This window comes from Camellia sinensis, chromosome 6, assembly GCF_055761805.1.
Source record: "Camellia sinensis isolate YWXY chromosome 6, ASM5576180v1, whole genome shotgun sequence".
Classification (NCBI taxonomy): domain Eukaryota; kingdom Viridiplantae; phylum Streptophyta; class Magnoliopsida; order Ericales; family Theaceae; genus Camellia; species Camellia sinensis.
In genome coordinates, this window is record NC_138966.1 from 72,527,344 (window position 1) to 72,549,667 (window position 22,324).

Below are 22,324 nucleotides of genomic sequence, written 5' to 3' on the forward strand. Positions count from 1 at the left end.
CCACCCGGTAACCTCTGCTGACTCTTCAAAGTCAGACCAGTTGACCGCCACGCCCTCAAGGTCTTGTTCATTGAAAAACTGAAGGTCAGCAAAGTCCCTTTCCACAGCCGCTAAGTCCTCTGATCACTGATCAAATCTATTCCCCTGTATCACACAAAGCTCTACCCCTGCCAGCAATTCCACATTTGGTCCAACCTGGCCTACTGACAGAATGTAGTCACTTGGACTGTATACCTTCTCAGTAAAATCCCCAGATTCCTCAGATTCTGACTCAGCAATACCATTCTCCACAGAAGTCTCCCCTGTTCTGTCTTCAACAGTCACCACCATTGGTTCGGGTTTGGTTCTGGAGATGTCCAACATGCACAAGTCAGTTCAGTCAGGAAAGAGCACCTCCGGCTTAGGTAGGCGGGACGGGGTGATATAGATGTTGTAACGCCCTCAAAATAATACATAATACCCAAAATTTTAGACATGCATTGATGCAAAAGAAATCAACCATTTTTATTTATCAGAGTAATTCTTACAACTGTATTACATGCTAACAACAAAAGCAAATGCCCTACGGGCTTACAGCTTTCCAAGTTAACACTTGGTTACAAAAAAAAAGAGTACTAACTCAATACATATTAAGCCCTTGGCTTGAATTTACATGTAATACATCAAAGCAAACAAAAGAGTCTTCAACTCTCATCATCATCCAAGCTATGTCCTTGGAGGTGGCATACTACCTGTACCTGAAAAATAATGTCCCATAAAGGGTGAGCCAACGCCCAGTAGAGATATGTTAAACACAGTATGAGCAATGACTAAGATATTAGCAATTGATAAATGTTCAGTTTCCATGAACCAATTCATAACCCATTTCTATTTCACTTCAGTTTCCATTTCTTATCAATTTCACAACTTACATCAACGGCTCAGAACCTGACCAACCACTTATATGAGACAGTGACTCATATTAAACATTTCCCATTTTTACAATAGACAAACATACTAGTTGTATCAACATCTCAACAGATAAGCATACAAGTTGTATCCACATTTCAATAGATATGCATATTAGCTATATCAACACTTCCAATGATAAGCATATGAGCTGTATCAACACATTATCTGACAAGCATATGAGCTGTATCAGTGGAGTCCATCCCCTATCTCCTCCCAATCAACATCTGGCTTGAAGGTCCATCCCCTATCTTCCCCTAAACCGTGGAGTACATCCCCTATCTCCTCCCACACACACAATGTATATACACATAGGTCATATACACAATCAATCAATACATAACGTTAATGTATTCTATCAACCGTCATACTCTATGACATATCCAATTGATTAGTTTTAGTTCGCCTAATCATCATGCATTGTCTACAACAATCAAAACTACCCTTCACCGGTAGCCCAAGCAATTATTTCTAAACAGATAATAAAAGCTCCAACAGATAAAATATCAATGTTTTCAAAAGTGAGCGATTTATAAATCCAACTCCATCATTTCACAACATAATGAGCCAATTTCATTATTTCCAACTCAATTCCATAAGTCCACAGTTTTTCCCAAATTAATTATACCAATTAATTTATTCAACGAATTAGGGTTTTCTATCCCATTTTCCAATATTGACCCAATGGCCTATATATCAACAACCAACAACAACAACATTATTTTGAAACCCAAAATACATGTTTAAGAATCAAAATATCAAACCCTCGTTTATGCCCTTTTTGAAACCCTAAGTCCCAAAATCAACCAACTTCAACACTTTATCAAAACTACCAATAATCTATGTCGAAGACCATAATAGTGAGTAGGAATCCCTACCTCAAAAGATGACACCCAACGAAGAAGATGGTGAAAACGAAGTTGCTCCAAACCACGAGTTTCTCGGATCAAAAGATAGCCCTCGACGATCAACAACTTTTTTGTGAAGGCCAAAGGTGAGGAAACAACTCGTGCTAGATCAATACCTAGAGAAAAGGCAAGGTTCTAGAGAGAGAAGCTCTCAAATGGCTTTTTCGGAAAAGTAAGAGAGAGAAAGAATGAGAAAAAGTGATTTAAAACTGCCCCACAGCCGACTGATATACGACATTCCCGCTCGAGCGGAAAACACAACGCTCGAGCGTCAAGAACAAAAACTAGGTCTGCTCGAGCGCAAAAAGGCTCGCTCGAGCGCCAAGACACAAGAATAAAGCACATCCGCTCGAGCGCGAAAACCAGTCCGCTCGAGTGTAGATTTCCTCCTCCCAGAACTTACACCAAAAAGGTGCTACCCGCTCGAGCGCTAAAGTACCCGCTCGAGCGCCACCACTCGAGCGTACAGAAACCTGCTCGAGCGTAAAAATCACACCTGCAAAAGTTTTGCAAGGACACGAAAAACTGGGAGTGTGCAATATCCGCTCGAGCGCAACAAGACCCGCTCGAGCGGGACGACCAAAAACTTGGCAACAAGATTTCAGACCAAGGTTCAACCCACCTGTTCGAAACAAGCCCAACACATCCTATAACTCAAACAAATGGAATTTAAGGATGACAACAAGATAGATACAACTACCAACTTCACGGAACTGAGTCCGGAATACAACAGAACAGTAAAGGGACAACCGGGATCGCTATAACCTCTCCCCCTTAATGAATTCCGCCCCCGAAATTAAACACAAGTTTTTCAAAAAACAGGTTTTCTCCATTTTCAACAATGTTACAACATAATATTAAACAACCCGACCCATTACCGGTCAATCCCATCTCTTTTCAAGAGGCATATCACATTATTCATAACAACCTGCATTATCAACATGCATTCTTTTGAAATTTAGCAATTTCAACTCATTTTTCACAATTCCATAGCACATGCAACATTATCATTATGCTTGCATTTTGACAATATACTTAACAGACACAATGTTAAAACAAACTTCCATTAACCAAAACATTCACAATGTTTTACAACTTAAGACACATGTAATGTTCTTAAAGTTCAACGATATTACAAAATTATCAATACATGGTTACACATCAACAAACATGTCCGGATATTTCTCGCGGACTTCCAACTCACGTTCCCAAGTGGCTTCCTCCACTCCGTGATGTTTCCACAAAACCTTCACCAAAGGAATGGTCTTGCCACACAGGACTTGATCCCACCTATCCAAGACTCGAACCGGTCTCTCCTCGTACGAGGCATCCTCATCTACTTCCAAGTCGGTCCAATCTAACACGTGGAATAGATCCGGCTCATACTTCCGAAGCATACTCACATGAAACACGTCATGCACTCCGGACAACTGCGGCGGTAAAGCTAAACGATAAGCAACCTCGCCAATCCTTTCAAGGATCTCAAAAGGACTAATAAACCGAGAGGATAACTTCCCACTCTTCCCAAACCTCATCAAACCTCGCCTAGGTGATATTTTCAAGAAGACATGATCACCTACCTCAAACGCCAAAGGTCTCCTCCTACGGTCGGCATAACTCTTTTGGCGACTCTGGGCTGTAACAAGCCTCCTACGGATAAGCTCAATTTTCTCCGTCGTCTCCCTAACCAACTTCGGACCCAACAAAGGTACATCACCCACCTCGGCCCAACACACTGGAGACCTACACGGTCGGCCATACAAGGCCTCAAACGATGCCATACCGATGCTAGACTGAAAACTGTTGTTGTAGGCAAACTCCGCCAAGGATAAATGCCTCTCCCACGTCCCACTAAAGTCAAGGACACAACCTCGAAGCATATCCTCAAGGATCTGAATAGTACGCTCGGACTGCCCGCCAGTCTGAGGATGATAAGCCATACTAAAGGTCAACCTAGTGCCCAAGGCACTTTGCAAACTCTGCCACAACCTAGCAGTAAAACGAGGATCTCTATCTGAGACGATCGTCACTGGGACCCCGTGCAATCTCACTATGTCCCAAATATACAAGTCGGCAAGATGATCTACCGAATCTCTCACGCGCATAGGAATGAAGTACGCCGACTTAGTCAACCGGTCTACAACCACCCAAATGGCATTACTACCCCGCTGAGTCCTCGGAAGACCTACAACGAAGTCCATAGTGACATGCTCCCACTTCCACTCGGCAATAGGCAAGGGTTGCAACAAACCCGCTGGCCTCTGATGCTCGGCCTTCACTTGCTGGCAAGTAAGGCACTTAGACACGAAAACAGCCACATCTCTCTTCATACCCCGCCACCAAAACTGGCGACTCAAATCCCGATACATCTTAGTGCCTCCCGGATGCACCGCAAGGCGTGAATGATGGAACTCTCGGAGTACTTCCTCTCGGCAAGACTCCGGCATAAACAGACGGTCTCAGTATCTCACACTTAGGTCGGGATACACCGTCAAACCCTTCTCAACTTTCCCACTGGAGATCTTCTCTCGGAAGGACTCTATCTCAAGGTCACCTCTCTGTGCCTCTAACACTCGAGTCATAAGTGTAGGCTGCGCAACAATAGAAAATAGGGCCGCAGCCTTAGCTGATTCACCCAGAAGCAAGTCAAACTCGCCAAGTGCACCCAACATCCCCCATTCCCGGATGGCTATACAAGCTACATCACTAATGGATTTCCTACAAAGGGCATCGGCCACAACATTGGCCTTTCCCGGGTGATAGTGCAACTCGAAATCGTAGTCCTCAATGAACTCCATCCATCTCCTCTGCCTCAAATTCAAGTCTCTTTGTGTAAACAGGTACTTCAAACTCTTGTGGTCCGAGAACACCTCGAACCTCTCACCGTAAAGGTAGTGCCTCCAAATCTTCAAGGCAAAGATCACTGCTGCTAACTCTAGGTCGTGTGTAGGGTAATTCTTCTCGTGTATTTTCAACTGACGTGAGCTATAAGCTACCACTTTCCCCTCTTGCATCAACACACAACCCAAACCCTCTCGTGAGGCACCACAATAAACCGCGTAACCCTACCCTCTCTCCGGAATAATCAAAATCGAAGCGGTGGTCAATCTAACCTTCAACTCTTGGAACGACTTTTCGCAAGTCTCACTCCACACAAACGTGACCCCTTTCCGCGTCAATCTAGTCAACGGCGAAGCTAGCCTGGAGAAATCTTTCACAAACCGACGGTAATACCCTGCTAATCCCAGAAAACTGCGGATCTCAAACACTCTCTTAGGCTGTGCCCAATCTCGCACTGCCTCTACCTTGGATGTATCAACAGACACCCCTTCCTCGGGTACCACATGGCCTAAGAATTTGACCTCTCCTAGCCAGAACTCACACTTCCCAAACTTGGCATACAACCTATGGGCTCTAAGCAACTCAAGCACCACTCTCAAGTGTTCCTCGTGCTCCTCCTCAGAAGGCGAATAGATAAGGATGTCGTCCACGAAAACGACTACAAATCGATCCAAGAACTCCCGGAAGATCTGGTTCATCAAGTCCATAAAGACTGCCGGTGCATTGGTAAGTCCAAATGGCATCACCAAAAATTCATAATGGCCATACCGCGTACGGAATGCCGTCTTAGGAATATCCTCCTCTCTGACCCTCAACTGGTGGTAACCCGATCTCAAGTCTATCTTAGAGAAACAACGGGAACCCTTCAACTGGTCAAACAGATCATCTATACGGGGTATAGGGTACTTATTCTTGACCGTAGCCCGATTCAACTTACGGTAGGCTATACACAATCTCAAGGCACCATATTTCTTTTTAGCAAAGAGGGCCGGTGCTCCCCACGGCGAAACACTAGGGCGAACAAAACCCTTATCTAGCAATTCTTGAAGTTGAATCTTCAACTCACTCAGCTCGGCTGGGGCAAAACGATAAGGTGCCATAGAAATCGGCGCTGTGCCGGACACTAAATCAATAGAGAACTCTATCTCTCGATGAGGTGGCAAACTAACGAGATCCTCGGGAAAAACATCCGAATACTCACAAACCACCCTCGGTAATACAATCCGGGTCTCATCACACTCACCACTCATGAAGCTAGCAAGTAGACCACTAAGCTCACTCCGCCCTCGCGGATCATACATCGGTGGCAACACACTACCAACTCGATCCCTCAAGAAATGAAAACACTCCCCGCTCAAGGTACAAACCGTGACCCTCTGGCGGTAGCAATCAGTAACAGCCCAGTATGACGATAGCCAGTCCATACCCAAAATAACATCAAAACCCTTCATGGGCATGATAACAAAAGGAAAAGGAAGCCTATGGTCGGCAACCTCTATATCACAACCTCTAACACCTTGTTTCAAGATCAACTCACCACCAACAGGCGATACTACACATATAGGAGATGCTAACTGTGCCAACTCCAATTCCAAAATAAATGCAAATGCAGCAGATACAAAAGAATGAGATGCACCCGAATCAATCAATACACTAGCAACTGAGTTGCAAAACAGAAAGGTACCTCTCATAACTGATGGAGTCAGTACTAGATCCTGCACGGTAACAGCATACACGCGCCCTGTAGGCCCCTGATCTACCTGCTCACCTCTAGGAGCAAAAGACTGCTGCACAGACTGGGACGACGAAGCTCCCGGATTGGCCCTCGAGGCCTGCACAGACTAAGCTGGCTGATAACTCTACATCTGCCTAGAACTAGACACTCCTGAAGTAGCACTCAACTGTGGGCAATACCTCTTCAGGTGCCCAGGCTGACCACACTGATAGCAAGACAAAGGCTGACCCCTACCCTGACTCTGGCCCTGAGGTCTAGCTGAAGAAGAAGCAGCTCGCTGACCCCCTCCCTTCTGCGGGCAAACCGAAGATTTGTGATCCAGCTAGCCACACGCAAAACAAGTCAAGCCTCCCTGACTACCTCTCTCAGAGCCCGTACTCGGCACTAGAAAGGTCGATCTAGCCACACAACCCTGAGACTGCTGAGGGTTAGAACCCCTCTGTCTCCTGCCATCACCCTGACCATCTTGGCTCCTCTTGGAGCCTCTCTGCCCCTCATCCTCCTCCTGCATCATGAGCTCCATATGAGCTGCCGCATCCACCAAACGTCTATACTCCCGAATGAAAGATCCACCAACCCTCAACTTGAGGCCTCGCCTCAACTTCCGCTCAAACTCAAAGCAACGGTGTTCCTCGGACGCCACCAGTTCAGGTGCAAACCTGGACAGACTAGTAAAAGTAGCCTCAAACTCGGCCAGTGACAAGCCCTGCTGTTTAAGATGGCAAAACTGTTCCCTCAGCTTCTCCCTTGCAGCTGAAGATAAAAACTTCTCCTGGAAAGCATTCACAAACGCCTCCCATGTACCACCAACACTGCCCTTCTCGTACTTCCACCGTTGACCCGCATCTCCCTTCAGCTGGAAGGATGCCAAGGTCACCTTCAAGGTCCCGTCCTCGATGCCAAGCATCTCGAATCTCTTCTCCATCTGTTCCAACCACTCGTCAGCCTTAAGTGGCTCCTTCGGATCCCCAACAAACTCGTCCGAGTTAGACCGGAAGAATTCCCTCTTCAAGAAAGAAGGCCCTGCCTCAGCAACCTGATTCTCAGCTCTGAGAATACCCAAAGCTCCTGCTATCTCTCAGGCCAAGGCGCCCATAGCCTGCTGACCCGCTGGCTCGGCCACGTTGGCCTGACCAACTCCCCCCTGCATTGCCGGAACGTCATCCGGTAAAGGTACCTCATGCCTGCCACGCCTGCCACGCCTACCACGCCCTCGTCCTGACATCCTAATAAAGGTAACCAAGACTATTAGCACATTCACAAATGTGCCGAAACTATAACACTCGCGTCCTAATGCAAGGACAACTGTAATTCATTCCACGTAAGCACATAATCACGTAAGCAATTACGAATTTCATTTCCGGATAATGATAGTCCCGAGGCGTTACTAGAGTTCCGGTTAGAAACAGCATTGATCAAGTGCTTTTCCAACAAGACTCCCAGAAACCCAAGGTTCTAATCAACATCCCAGAAACTACATTCCATACCCACATAGTCACATAAGCATGTTATCAATTTAAACACATAGCATATGACACTACATCTAAGTCTCTATCAAGCGAGACAAACCCATTGTGATCCTAATCACTTCCCACGTACCCAAAGTATTCGAACCCGGTACGCTCTGATACCAAGTTGTAACGCCCTCAAAATAATACATAATACCCAAAATTTTAGAAATGCATTGATGCAAAAGAAATCGACCATTTCTATTTATCAGAGTAATTCTTACAACTGTATTACATGCTAACAACAAAAACAAATGCCCTATTGGCTTACAGCTTTCCAAGTTAACACTTGGTTACAAAAAAAAAAAAAAAGTACTAACTCAATACATATTAAGCCCTTGGCTTGAATTTACATGTAATACATCAAAACAAACAAAAGAGTCTTCAACTCTCATCATCATCCAAGCTATGTCCTTGGAGGTGGCATACTACCTGTACCTGAAAAATAATGTCCCATAAAGGGTGAGCCAACGCCCAGTAGAGATATGCTAAACACAGTATGAGCAATGACTAAGATATTAGCAATTGATAAATGTTCAATTTCCATAAACCAATTCATAACCCATTTCCATTTCACTTCAGTTTCCATTTCTTATCAATTTCACAACTTATATCAATGGCTCAAAACCTGACCAACCACTTATATGAGACAGTGAATCATATTAAACATTTCCCATTTTTACAATAGACAAACATACTAGTTGTAAAAACATCTCAACAGATAAGCATACAAGCTGTATCCACATTTCAATAAATATGCATATTAGCTATATCAACACTTTCAATGATAAGCATATGAGCTGTATCAACACATCATCTGACAAGCATATGAGTTGTATCAGTGAAGTCCATTCCTATCTCCTCCCAATCAACATCCGGTTTAGAGGTCCATTCCCTATCTTCTCCTAAACCGTGGAGTACATCCCCTATCTCCTCCCACACACACAATGTATATACACATAGGTCATATACACAATCAATCAATACATAACGTTAATGTATTCTATCAACCGTCATACTCTATGACATATCCAATTGATTAGTTTTAGTTCACCTAATCATCATGCATTGTCTACAACAATCAAAACTACCCTCCACCGGTAGCCCAAGCAATTATTTCTAAACAGATAATAAAAGCTCCAACAGATAAAATATCAATGTTTTCAAAAGTGAGCGATTTATAAATCCAACTCCATCATTTCACAACATAATGAGCCAATTTCATTATTTCCAACTCAATTCCACAAGTCCACAGTTTTCCCCAAATTAATTATACCAATTAATTTATTCAACGAATTAGGGTTTTCTATCCCATTTTCCAATATTGACCCAATGGCCTATATATCAACAACCAACAACAACAACATTATTTTGAAACCCAAAATACATGTTTAAGAATCAAAATATCAAACCCTCGTTTATGTCCTTTTTGAAACCCTAAGTCCCAAAATCAACCAACTTCAACACTTTATCAAAACTACCAATAATCTATGTCGAAGACCATAATAGTGAGTAGGAATCCCTACCTCAAAAGATGACACCCAATGAAGAAGAGGGTGAAAACGAAGTTGCTCCAAACCACGAGTTTCTCAGATCAAAAGATAGCCCTCGACGATCAACAACTTTTTTGTAAAGGCCAAAGGTGAGGAAACAACTCTTGCTAGATCAATACCTAGAGAGAAGGCAAGGTTCTACAGAGAGAAGCTCTCAAATGGCTTTTTCAGAAAAGTAAGAGAGAGAAAGAATGAGAAAAAGTGATTTAAAACTGCCCCACAGACGACTGATATACGACATTCCCGCTCGAGCGGAAAACACAACGTTCAATCGTCAAGAACAAAAACCAGGTCCGCTCGAGCGCAAAAAGGCCTGCTCGAGCGCCAACACACAAGAATAAAGCACATCCGCTCGAGCGCGAAAACCAGTCCGCTCGAGCGTAGATTTCCCCCTCCCAGAACTTACACCAAAAAGGTACTACCCGCTCGAGCGCTAAAATACCCGCTCGAGCGCCACCGCTCGAGCGTACAGAAACCCGCTCGAGTGTAAAAATCACACCTGCAGAAGTTTTGCAGGGACACGAAAAACTGGGTGTAACAACCCTCACCTTACTCTTGTCATACTTGCATACATTCATGCATGATCTTGTCTTGATATGTTATTTTGCTAGTTTTGCCTTGCCTCGTTTTGGCTAAGTGTTGCTTGCATGATTTTGTTCTTTGCTCGGCGTGTAGCCGAGGTCATCTTGAGATTTGACCAACCCTGAGCCTTTGTACTTAGAACTGTTTTGAGACCTTGGTCGATCCCCATCTTCACATCGGGCTTATTGCCGAGATGTCTTGCACTTAGTGAACCTTGTCCGCAGGCAGGTATGGCCTAGGCCGAGATGTGGCACACCCCGGCCAAGGTGTGGCACAGCTTAGTCAAGCGTCGTCCTCTCTAGCCGATGTCTTTGTTACCCTATTGTCGGATCCTTGATTTGAGCCGATGTCATTACTTGCCGATGTGTCTTACCCAGCTTGCTGCATACGCTTTGTCAGAGACTTGTCTTATCTATCAATCACCTTTTGAGTTGAACCAACCCGGTAGCGCCACGTGTCCGAGCTGATTGTTAAGACAGCCGGCAGGCCTAGAAACAAATCATTTCTTTGTCTCAAATCTTTGCCTTTAGAGAGAGAAGCTCTAGAGAGAAGGAAGAGAAGTTCTTGAGTGAGAGTAAGTCTTCCAAGCTTGATCTTCGTGGTTTGATCCGTTGGATCCTAGTTTTGAGGTAAGAACCTTGATCTACTTTGATTGTTGATATTGATCATCTAGCTGCATTACATGATCGGGTCTGTTTTGCATGTCATGCATCGATTTGAAGTTGGTTTCGGAAGGAAAAAGATAGTGTTCATGTGTTTTGAAGAAAAGTCTCGTTTTGATCCAAAAGTTGGAACCGAAATCATGTTTTTGTGTTTATTCTTGCATGACCTTCTTGTATGGGTACCCAGGTCCATGTTTTGAACTCTTGGCTTGAAAACTCAAATTTTGTAACAAGTTGTGAACTTGCATCCATCTTCCAAATGATCATGTTCTTCATATTCTTCAAAGGGAACCCTGGTTTTCCCGACTTTGCTTTTGATGAGGCCAGCGGGACCACACCTCGGCCAGGAGGTGTAGGACCTCGGCAAAGACCTGGTTGGTACCCAGTGTGTGTTTTCATGAGACGGGAGCAATGTTTAAACTCCCAGCATGTGTTGCTTTGCTATTGACTTGGATCTAGCAAGAATGCCGAGATCATTCGTATATATATATAAGGCTTGTTTTGAGAATATGATTTGCCATGTGATTGTAGGACCTTGATCCTTGCTTTGAGCCTACACCTGAAGAACTAGGTGAGTGGTGCTTTTAATAAAGCTATGTTACACTATTTTGATAAGTCTTGCTTTGCTTGTTTTGATGAAAGTATTTGCTAAGCATGAATGAATAGCCCTGTTTTGATGTATCAAGTATAAGCCTCGTTTTGATGTCATCCTTGAAAAGTCCCTTGTACTGGAGGACTCTAAACTTTCGCAGTACCAAGTACAAAAGTCCCTTGTACTGGAGGACTCTAAACTTTCGCAGTACCAAGTGCAAAAGTCCCTCGTGCTGGAGGACTCTAAACTTTCGCAGCACTAAGTATAAAAGGATACGGTCCTTTGTTGGAAGCACTAAAATGTTAAATCGGGCTACGGGCCTAAGTAACAAGTGCCATAGTGTTAAATCGGGCTACGGGCCTAAGTAACACCAGATCATCGTGTTAAGAGGAGCTACGGGCTTAAGTAACACAAGTCCCTTGTGCTGGAGGACTATAAACTTTCGCAGTACCTTTGACTCAACGATTACGGATCGTACAGTCCTTGTTTTGCCAATGTAAGTAAGCATCCCTGGAGACTTGTGAGATTTGATTGATGAATACGGTTCATCCCTTGTTTTGCCGATGTAAGTAAGCATCCCTTGAGACTTGTGAGATTTGATTGATGAATACGGTTCATCCCTTGTTTTGCCGATGTAAGTAAGCATCCCTTGAGACTTGTGAGATTTGATTGATGAATACGGTTCATCCCTTGTTTTGGCGATGTAAGTAGGCATCCCTTGAGACTTGTAAGACTTGATTGATGAATACGGTTCATCCCTTGTTTGATAGAGTTTGATGTGTTTTGCTTTGAAGGAATCTCGGCTAATACCTGTATAGTTTTGGCGCGTTTGTTTCGAAAGACTTCGGCTATATTCATGCAAAACCTTTATTTTTAGTACCATTCACTGAGTATCCAAGCTCACCCTCTCTATATATATGTAGGTGATGAGCAGGACGTCGGCGACGCCTAGAATGTGTTTTTGAAAGCTTGTTTTGGATCCATGATTATGTCGGCATTATTTTGTATTCACGTCGGCACTTCTTGAAAATTATGCTTCTTGGCTTGTACTCACTGTATTTTGTATATGTCGGCTCGAGAAGCCTTTTGATCAAAATGTAACACATATTTTGCTTTTGTTGTATTCAAGTTTGTAAAGATGTATGCCATTACATTGGATCTATGCACTGCTCTTATGGACCACTTGTATTTTGATTTATTGCTTCCGCATTTGAGAGCCCCGTTTATTATACTCTGATCTTGTTAAACTTTTGAAAGTTGGCCTTCGGTAATCCTGGATTACTGGCCATCACGGCACCAAACTACTAGGGGCTGTTTGGGGTCGTGACACTGGGAGTGTGCAATGTCCGCTCGAGCGCAAGAAGACCCGCTCGAGCGGGACGACCAAAAACTTGGCAACAAGATTTCAGACCAAGGTTCAACCCACCTGTTCGAAACAAGCCCAACAAATCCTATAACTCAAATAAACGGAATTTAAGGATGACAACAAGATAGATACAACTACCAACATCACGGAACTGAGTCTGGAATACAACAAAACAGTAAAGGGACAACCGGGATCGCTATAGATGCTGGGGTCGTATGACGTGACCTCGGTTTGGATAAAGTTGATTCGTTTAGGAGGTGGAGCTTGGTTGTGTGGTGGGAGAGGGTTGGTTGTGACGTTGGGCTTTTCTGGAGGCACAATCACCACATTATCAATGAGATCTTGAATCTCATGACGTAATCGGAAGCATTGGTCGGTGTCATGACCGTGTTACTGGTGAAATGCGCAATACTTGGCTGGGTTGTGGGTAGGGAAAAGTTTTTTCGGTAATGGCTGCGGCTCTAGGGGCTTCAAGTGCCCTTTTTTGATTAAAACCCCCAGAGCTTTGGACAGGGGCATATATAGTGGGGCGAAGGTTCTTTGGTTTTTGGGTTGGTATTTGGCTGTTTGTGTATTGCTTCCGGACGCACCGGAGAATGGCATAGCTGCCATGGTTCTCGAAGAGGGGGTGGTGACCATGCTCACTTCTGAGGCTCTTGTGGTCGCAGCGCCACTCGGGCCTGCATTGGTATTACGGTTGAATGTTCTCCTGGTTGCTCTCTATCATTGTCAATCAAGCCCTGCTTCAAGGCATCCTCAATCTGTACTCTCATCTCATGCAGATCCGAAAAGGTAGGAAAGGGAGCACGATCATTTTCTGCATCAGCTTAGGCTGGAGATTGCGTACAATCATCCAAATTTGAGCTTTATCGGTGGGCCTTAGGGTCATCATTGAGGCCTTGGCCCTCCATATGGTTACGAACTCCGAAAAGCTCTTCTTAGGCTTCTGCCTTGTCGTCTCGAGATCACGGGTCGTAATCTCGATTTATGAGTTATAAGAGTACTGTGCAATGAATGCTTCGGCCATCTCATCCCAGTTTCTCTTAACATCATCTTCTAATTTGGCATACCAGATGACCGCCACACCCGACAGGGTCTGGCCGAACAAAGATAGCTTCTGTAGTCTGGTGAGGCCCATCGGCCTTAAGATATCTGAAAACAACCGTAGATGTACCATGGGATCCCCGGATCCATCAAAGCGGTCAATGTGTGGCATCTTGAATCAATCTGGCAACGTCACAGCCACGTCGGTATACCCGTCCTCGATATCTGGGATGGACTTTACCCCTTGGGACTTCTTGAACAACTTCTCAAGCTTGCTTAACTTCAATGCTGTAGGGTCTACCTCGAACTCGAAGGGGGAGTCCGGTTGATTGATAGGCGTGGGTGCCTTGGATAGTTGCGGTAAAATCAGAGGTGGAGCCGGCCCTGTTAGGATGTCCGTATCTTTCTGGGCATTCTGGACGTTTGCCGTCTCCTCAGGTATCGGGACTCTTGTTGGGGAAGGAGCCTGGTGTGAAGCGGATGCTCCGATTTGCTACTATAACCGGGTAATTAGCTCTGCCTGTTGGGCCATAACAACAGCTTGCTGTTTGGCGAATTCTGCTTGACGAACACCGTCCTCTTGCATGGCTTTCATGCTTTCCTGGAGCTGGTGCACCATGTCTTCCATCCCTGACATACTACCCTGATTTATCTGAATTGCCGGTGTATCTGGCTCTATAGTAGGTTCGGAAATCTCAACCAAACTGTTCAAAGACCACTATTCTGGCAGTCTCGGTACCGATACACTGCGTCTTCTCGACCTCCGTCTGATAACCGAGGATAAGGAATAAAACACTAGTTGTCCATCGACCAGATCCTCAGATCGATTGAGTCGGCGACCTCTAATCCAGAGTGCTTGGGGGATGTCTGCTGGGTCAGAAGCAATCGTGCTAAACTACCTAGTAAAAAGATAAATAAAGCAATAATAAGGAAAAAATAACCAGACAAACGGACAGCATAACGGCTTAAAATAAACACACAACACATAGTTGGACATCACATGTAATAACCCAACCCTCATATCTGTTTCTAGTATATTTTCGATCTGTTATTCTGTGCATTTACTTGCTTTCTGTGAAAAGTGATTTATATCCGTGGCATTTTTATTAGTGTATTTGGAACCTCCCTATTTTATTTTGGGCTATTGATTGTGGTGGTAACATGATGGTAAAGTAAGATTGGATCAAAAACTTTAATTTGAATAATTCGTTTACGACCAACCGTCACTCTTTTGCCCTTTTCTTGTTCCACACTTGGAATTTGGATGTGAGGTTAGAACCATTGGAAATCTTATTTTCGGGGCTTCAATTTGGGCACAAGAATGACCTAAAACGGAGTCCGGATGAAAGAGTTACGCATGTTTGAAGTTTTCATATCTGGGCTGGAAGCAGAACCGCACGTGCGGGAAATGCGGCGCACGTGCGGCGATGTGCGGGGCAGCAGCTCAAAAACGTGATTTTTGAGTCATTTCTTAGATTTTCTTTTCCTCTCTTCTTCTTCCCTCTTCCATGTCCGAAACCCTAGCTCCCAAAACCTTGATGTCCTCCACTTTTCTCAACAAATTAACCATGAATCTTGCATCAAGGATGGAGAATAAGAGGAGATCACCACTTTCTACCGAATGGAATTCCGAAATTTTTGAGGTATGTTGGGGTATGTTGGGGTTCTATTATGGGGTTTAGAGTATGGTTTATGGGTTATGGACCTAGGGTGTCTAATAAATGAGAAGATTTGCAATCAAAAGTAATGGGTTAAGAAGATTTAAAATTGTATTTGAAATTTGTAGATTTCTTAGAAACCCTAGGTTGGTTTTTGATGATAATCCATGATTTGGCCCAAATTGATAGTTGAATCATGAAAGTGGTAAGTTGAATTAGATGTGTTCAAGTTTAATTGGAATTTGGTTATGTTTGAAAATTATGTTTAAATTTTGCGATTGAACTTTGTTAAATGCATTGTAAATTATGTTTTAATAAAAGGGAAATTGGGGAGAAAGAAGAAGAAGCTTCCAAGGAAGAAGATTGGGAAATTAAAGGGGTTATAAAGATTTTAATGGAGGGTATGTGTAATTCATTCTTAATGGTTCCTCTCTTTGATAACTAAGTAGAAAGTTCTTTATGTTATACAAGTTAGGGTTTATGTTATGGAACAAATATGTGGTGAATGATTAATTAGAATCATGTTTTTGAAGTTTGATTATGTAGCTAAATGATCATGTGTGTATATATAGCTAGGTGTGAGAAGATAGGAATGTTATGAAGTTAAGTTGTGTTTGTGAGTTAAGATCAAAAGTCCAAATTGTATGAAGATTGATCTATGTTATAGCTCCTATTTACATGATTTTGAACCATGTTTCATCAATTAAAAGAACCTATTTTGAGCCTTGAAAAATGTATCAAAAATTGGGTTTTTCTGCATTTTCGGACTGCTTTCTGCTAGAATCGCCGCACGTGCGGGGCTTCTTGCCGCACGTGCGGGAAGCACTGCCGCACGTGCGGGGCTCACAGCCGCACGTGCGGCCCATGCTGCAAAAATTTGTTTGCTCGGTTTTACGTGCTTAACCCTCTGGTATTTTTAGAATTTGTGTTTGATGTCCCTAAGATGCCTGTAAATTCATTCGAAGTAAACTAAAGCAGGAAAGGAATTAAGAAAGCAAAAGAACTAATGACTAAGTTATGTGTATGTACAGGGCACACTCCAGGAGGGGCAAGCACTCCGTTGTAGCACTGTGAGTAGTAGTACAAGAATGTACATTTTATATACTATTGACAATTATTGTCACTAATCCTCTGTTCTTTGTAAGTATTATTCAAACAATTATGACAATTGGAAAGCAATGTGAACTTATATGAACGCTGAAAGATTTGCGTACGTCGGTATGATTTTGGAATCCTTATATTCCGTTAATGACGAATATTAGCCCTTTGTTATTTATCAGTATAGTATGTTATTTCTTAAAGAATAAGTGGAACTTATGTTCAGCCTTGAAGAATGATGTTGTGTGAATTTAAGATTATGTTACGAAGGGATCCAAGAACGTTTAGAATCTATGATAGGAATGTAAAGGTTTACCATTAGCATGCAACCCACATAAGAATATGAATCACTCTATTTTGTTAAGTGCATGATAATGACATGATATAACAAGAAAAGCTCTGTTTTCTATTAACTTAATGATTATTCATATATGTAGAAGTATTCACATCATCTTTAGCACAAGGCCCTTACCCAGGGGTAATAATACCGTGGCTCAAATAATTAAGTTACAAGTTTACGTATATTCTAAGTTTAAGTCTGTTACAAGTTTACGTATGCTCTAGTCAAGAATGTTACAAGTTTATATATGTGTGACAAGTTCCAATATGTACAAGTTCAAGTAAGGTTACAAGTACAAGTATATACAAGTTTAAATGTGTTACAAGTTTTCAAGTTTAAGTATGTTATAAGTCCATGTATGTTATAAATTCAAGTATATTACAAGTATACGCATGTTATAAGTCCAAGTATGTTACAAGTTTAAGTACGAAACAAGCGTAAGTATGTTACAAGCTACGTTACATGCTTATATATGTACAAGTTCAAGAGTACTATAAGTTCACAATGTTGAGGAATTTCTTTATGGAACAAGAATGCTTTTTTTATTGATTTGCCAGCGCTATTTAAAAGGCTAAGTATAAGTAAGTATGAATTCTGATTTCTGTTAATGATTCAAGCATAATGCATATGTATGAATTTATTTCCGTTATGGTATGACATTTATGTATGGTTTGGGTCTGTAAGACCTGCTAATTATTGGTATGGAACAAAGTGCTACTTGGAACTAAGTGCTACGTTGTGAGCCACCGCTAGAGTCCATGTGAGACACCTCTTGAGTCCATACATATGTGAAAATTGTGAGGCTCATGGCCATCTGTATAAGTTGTTATGAAATGAAACAAAGTGCTACACGGAACTAAGTGTGAGACACCTCTTGGGTTCATATATGCATGTCCAAGGGCTTTAATGCCAATATGTTTTAAGGGCTTAATGCCAATCTGATAAGGGCTTATGCCATTCTAATATGAAACAAAGTGCTACACGGAACTAAGTGCTACAATGTGAGCCACCTCTAGAATCCGTGTGAGACACCTCTTGAGTTCATATATCTATATGTTCAAGGGCTGTAATGCCATTCTGACAAGGGCTTCATGCCATATGTACAAGGGCTATATGCCACCATGTTGGAGGGCTCCATGCCATATGTTCAAGGGCTATATGCCATTATGTTTAAAAGCTTAATGTTAATGTGTTCAAGGGCTTAAAACCATTATGACTCACGATTGGGGCCTAAGGCCATTTAAAATGAAAACAGGAACAGATTAACTACATGATCTTCGCATTTATTTATGCATTGTTATGTATTATGTTTAAATTGTGCATTTATGTATCATACTATTCACTGAGCTTGGCTCATCCTATGTTATGTCTGTTTCTGTAGGTAACCAACCAAGTGGTCAGTTCTAAACCATGACGCTTGTCTTCTTTGGTCAACCTTTCCATGTCCAAGCCTAAGAGAAGCTGCTCTTATTTTCTTGAAGTTTTGACGAACTTTGGTTTTGCACTCTAGTTGTTGGCCTAAGGTTGAAATGTGTATAATACTTTCTTCCGAAACGTTTTTGGTGTATGCCCAATTATAGAGCTGGGCTTGTGTGTATGTGCGTATATATCCGATGTTCATGTGTATGTTTTAGATGTTATTTGTCTGTTTAAAGTTTGTGATCCTGGCATGATAGTAGTAGCTCAATGGAGTTTGTTTCTATTGTCAAATTTTGATATTTAATGCTTCCGTTCAGGCCCCATATATTATATATATAACAGGTTAAGTGTCCGTTTCCGAAGTGGTCATGCCCAAACTTTTAGGGGCGGGTTTGGGGGCGTGACATCACAACACACGGTTGATAAGCTGAATACATTGCTCCTCCAACACTGATTATTTATCCACAAATCACTACCCCCAAAAACTGAATCTGATACCCGCAGATAACTGGTTCCCAAAATACTGAACTGGTGCCTGCAGGCCTAATACCCAAACTTGTGAGGTGATACATGCATTCCTGTAGAGGCCAACTCTAAAGCACATAACAGATAAGTGAGAGCCAAAACACCCCTATGTTGGGGTAGGGTTTCCCTGTCCTATTTTGCCAGGAGCTAGGGTTTCACTACGCACACAGCGGTTTCAAACAACCTAACATCGGGTAAGCAACCTATCCTAGTTTGGAATGGTCACTACGGATTCCGAATATGCACTAAGTCGAATGGTCAAAAGGCTGCCCTGGTAAAACCGGGGTTTGTGTTCCCATACTGGCAGAGCCCGTAACCGGTCAACCTTATGGCACGCAGCCTCAGGCTAACCGCTCAGGAATAACAGACGGCAAACACGGTGTCCTAGGCGCACCAATGCGCATGCAATGCAAAGAAACACATAAGTGAAATCAAAACAAGATATCACAAGTTCGAGTCAAGCTCTCTAAATCCCCAGCAGAGTCGCCAGAAACTGTAGATGTCCCCGAACGTCCCGGGAGGATGAGTCCTATTCTGTTCGTTTGGGGCTCACTACAGTTCAGGACTCAAATTGACACGGTTCTAAATCTGAACCAAAGAGTCCAAATCCGGTAAATCGTTTTGGAAAACAAATTTTTTGTAAAGAAGTGCCAAACATGGACTGCTTTGCCAGATATAGAGCCGCCACCTAAATATTTTTTATGGGAGAATTTAGGAAACCCTGACTCATTTGCCTAAGGCCACGTGTCCGTCATCACCAAAGTTGCCTCAGCTTGGGAACTTGGGTACGATTGGGGAAGGTCAGCTATGAGCACCCCCGCTCACCCGATCCGAAGATCGGCCTCTACTAACCATGATATCTTATTTTGAAAACATTATGCGTTCTTATTCTGGTTATTAGCCTAGAATTACTATGTGATGCACACAGCACACAAGTATAGACTGGGTCGCCTAAATTGGAATAAAACATCTCATGTTTGTTTTAAAAAACGGTTTGCTACTCGCAGGCAGGCTAAAATGCAGATTTTGCCACCCTCGAGTGGGCTTAGAAAACATGGTTTTACCACTCTCGAGGGGGCTTAAGACTTGCATTCAATGCATTGTTCCAATTTAAGTAACCCAACCTTCACCCACAGACATTCAGGCAGTTATAACACGTAAGCACATAGCCTCATGGTAAGCATGCTATCATGGCAACACTCACACTCATGCAAGGATGCTAAAACATAAATGCTTACCGAGTACTCCACGCCAAAACAGGAACTAATTAGTAAACATATGCATGATCCTAGTTCATGTTAAGATGGCTAATGTAATGCATGCAAGATGCAACTACAATGGGCTCGGCTACTCTAAGATGGCATGTGATGATGCTACAGCTAACACGTATTCAACTTGGAATTGAAATACAATGCAGTTAGTATGATGCGCCGAGCCCGGTGCATGCAAGACAAATGTATGGATGCACGCATGCATAGTATAAGGTATGCTAATTTAAACATGCCCTAGCACTAACCATTGAAAGAAGATAAGTAAAAGGGAGAAAGAAGTGGGGGTTGGAAGACATACACACACTCACACACACTTATTACACAATTGCCCTCGCTCAGAGGGTCCGAAAGAATAATACAGGCCGAATAACAAATCAACTATCTTAGCCAATTAATTATTACAAACCCTCTAATTAATTAACAAATTATTTACAAAAACAACCTAAATATGAAACTAAAGAGACCGCCGCAGCTCTGCCTCGGAATGCGTGGATGATGCATGCTCGATTTGCCTTGCTCGGAAACCCGATACCATACCACTATTGCCTCTGTTTACATTGCCCTGCTCCTCTGAAAATTATGAAAATCCTGAGGTTGCTTCTGAACTGCTCCTTGAGCATTGTGGAATGCCACCGGCCAAGGAATAAGATCACCGGCCATGGAAATATGCTCATCGACAAAATATTGGGCCGTCGGCTGGACACTGATGATCGGTCGGCACTACAAATGGCCGGCCGGCTATTTCTTCCTGCAGAATCCTGCAGTTGACAGCAGCAGAGGGCAAACAGTGTATGGCATGGAATTTTCAAGCAAATGTGAGCATGGCCACACTCCCTATCATGCAATGGACTCAAGGGATTGTGGCTTTTGACCCTCGGGCCATCAATTACGCATTTTGATGCATGATGGCCTAAGAGGCCAAGTTTGCCATTTAATGTAAATGCATGCACAAAAGAAATGAATGCCTCATGCCCTATCATGTTGAGGTCAAGTGCATTGGCGACCGAGGAGTGAGACGTGTTTCGTCACTTTAAGTACGAACACGCCTCATTCCTCAAGTTTGGTTTGACACCCCAAACCAAACAAGATGCAATGCATGTATGCCATATACAATGCAAAGTGAAGCAACTCATGCAAGGCAATATGAGCATGCTAAGCTAATGCAACATGACATTACTTACTCATGCAGGCTAAACTAATGCAATATGAACATGTCAAGCATACAATAAGACTATGTGATGCACTCAACTAAACAATATGCAAACATGTAAACAAGATATAATGCAAGCATGCAACTAATGTAATGCAACATGCATCATGCTAAGCATGCAACTATATACAAGGGTGGTCTTAAACTGAAATGGGAGGCCTCAGCCATGCCCCAAAACAGTGACCAAAAGTGGTGGAAATGGTGGACAAATGCTCATGCAAACATGCATACCAATAGGCCTAAGATTAAGGCATAAAAAGGAGCATTCTACTACAACTATCATGACCACTCATGGCATGGACTAAGCAACCAAAAAATAGAGTTTCTATGCATCAAAATATGCCCCAAAACCCACTGATATGGCAGCCCCAAAGACTTAAACACATAAGCATGCACAATGGCTTATATATGGAGCATAGGATCACATTTCTTCGAAGCATTGAAAGGGTAACAAAATGCAAACATGTAAGCATAAAACATGGACCGGAATGACCTAATAAATGATTCCAATTCACTAAAATAGCCAAGATAATGCATGCTAATGACTCACACACCCGATGCCAGCATACTAGAATGCAAAGAGACTATACAAAGCATGAAAGGCATGACCAAATCAACACCCAACAGACCTCAAGCATGATGAAACATGACCAAAATCTTCACAAAGCTAGGCAAAAACATGCAAGCATGATGGTCTAATGGCAAGATGCACTTCTAGGCAAAATGGGGGACTACAAGGCAAGTGTATAATGCATGAAATGGACCATTAATCCGACCAAAGACAGAGGCATATTATGACCTAACAACACCCAAAAACCTCTGAAATGGAGCCAAAGACAACTATTCATGCATGCTACCATTATGAGCCAAAAACATGGACAAAAGAGACACAAAGGGAGAGGGGTGTTCCTCCCCTATGCAAGACCTCAAAACCTCTTCTTGACCATTGAAAATCCTCTGGATTTCGGTGGTGAGAAGATCAACACACGAAGGTATTCAAGGCTCAACCAAAGAAGGCACAAAAGGGCTAAACAAGGCCTAAGAGGGTGAGGTCGACCCCAAAC

General features: G+C 42.9%; 1 long non-coding RNA gene across 1 annotated transcript; it reads left to right on the forward strand.

The window, feature by feature from the left end:
- The first annotated feature begins 15,212 nt into the window (after positions 1-15,212).
- LOC145792295 (uncharacterized) lies at positions 15,213-18,432 on the forward strand. The gene is made up of 3 exons (XR_014331685.1): positions 15,213-15,382; positions 16,429-16,467; positions 18,217-18,432. It is a non-coding gene; the product is annotated as an uncharacterized LOC145792295 (long non-coding RNA).
- Positions 18,433-22,324: the final 3,892 nt, after the last annotated feature.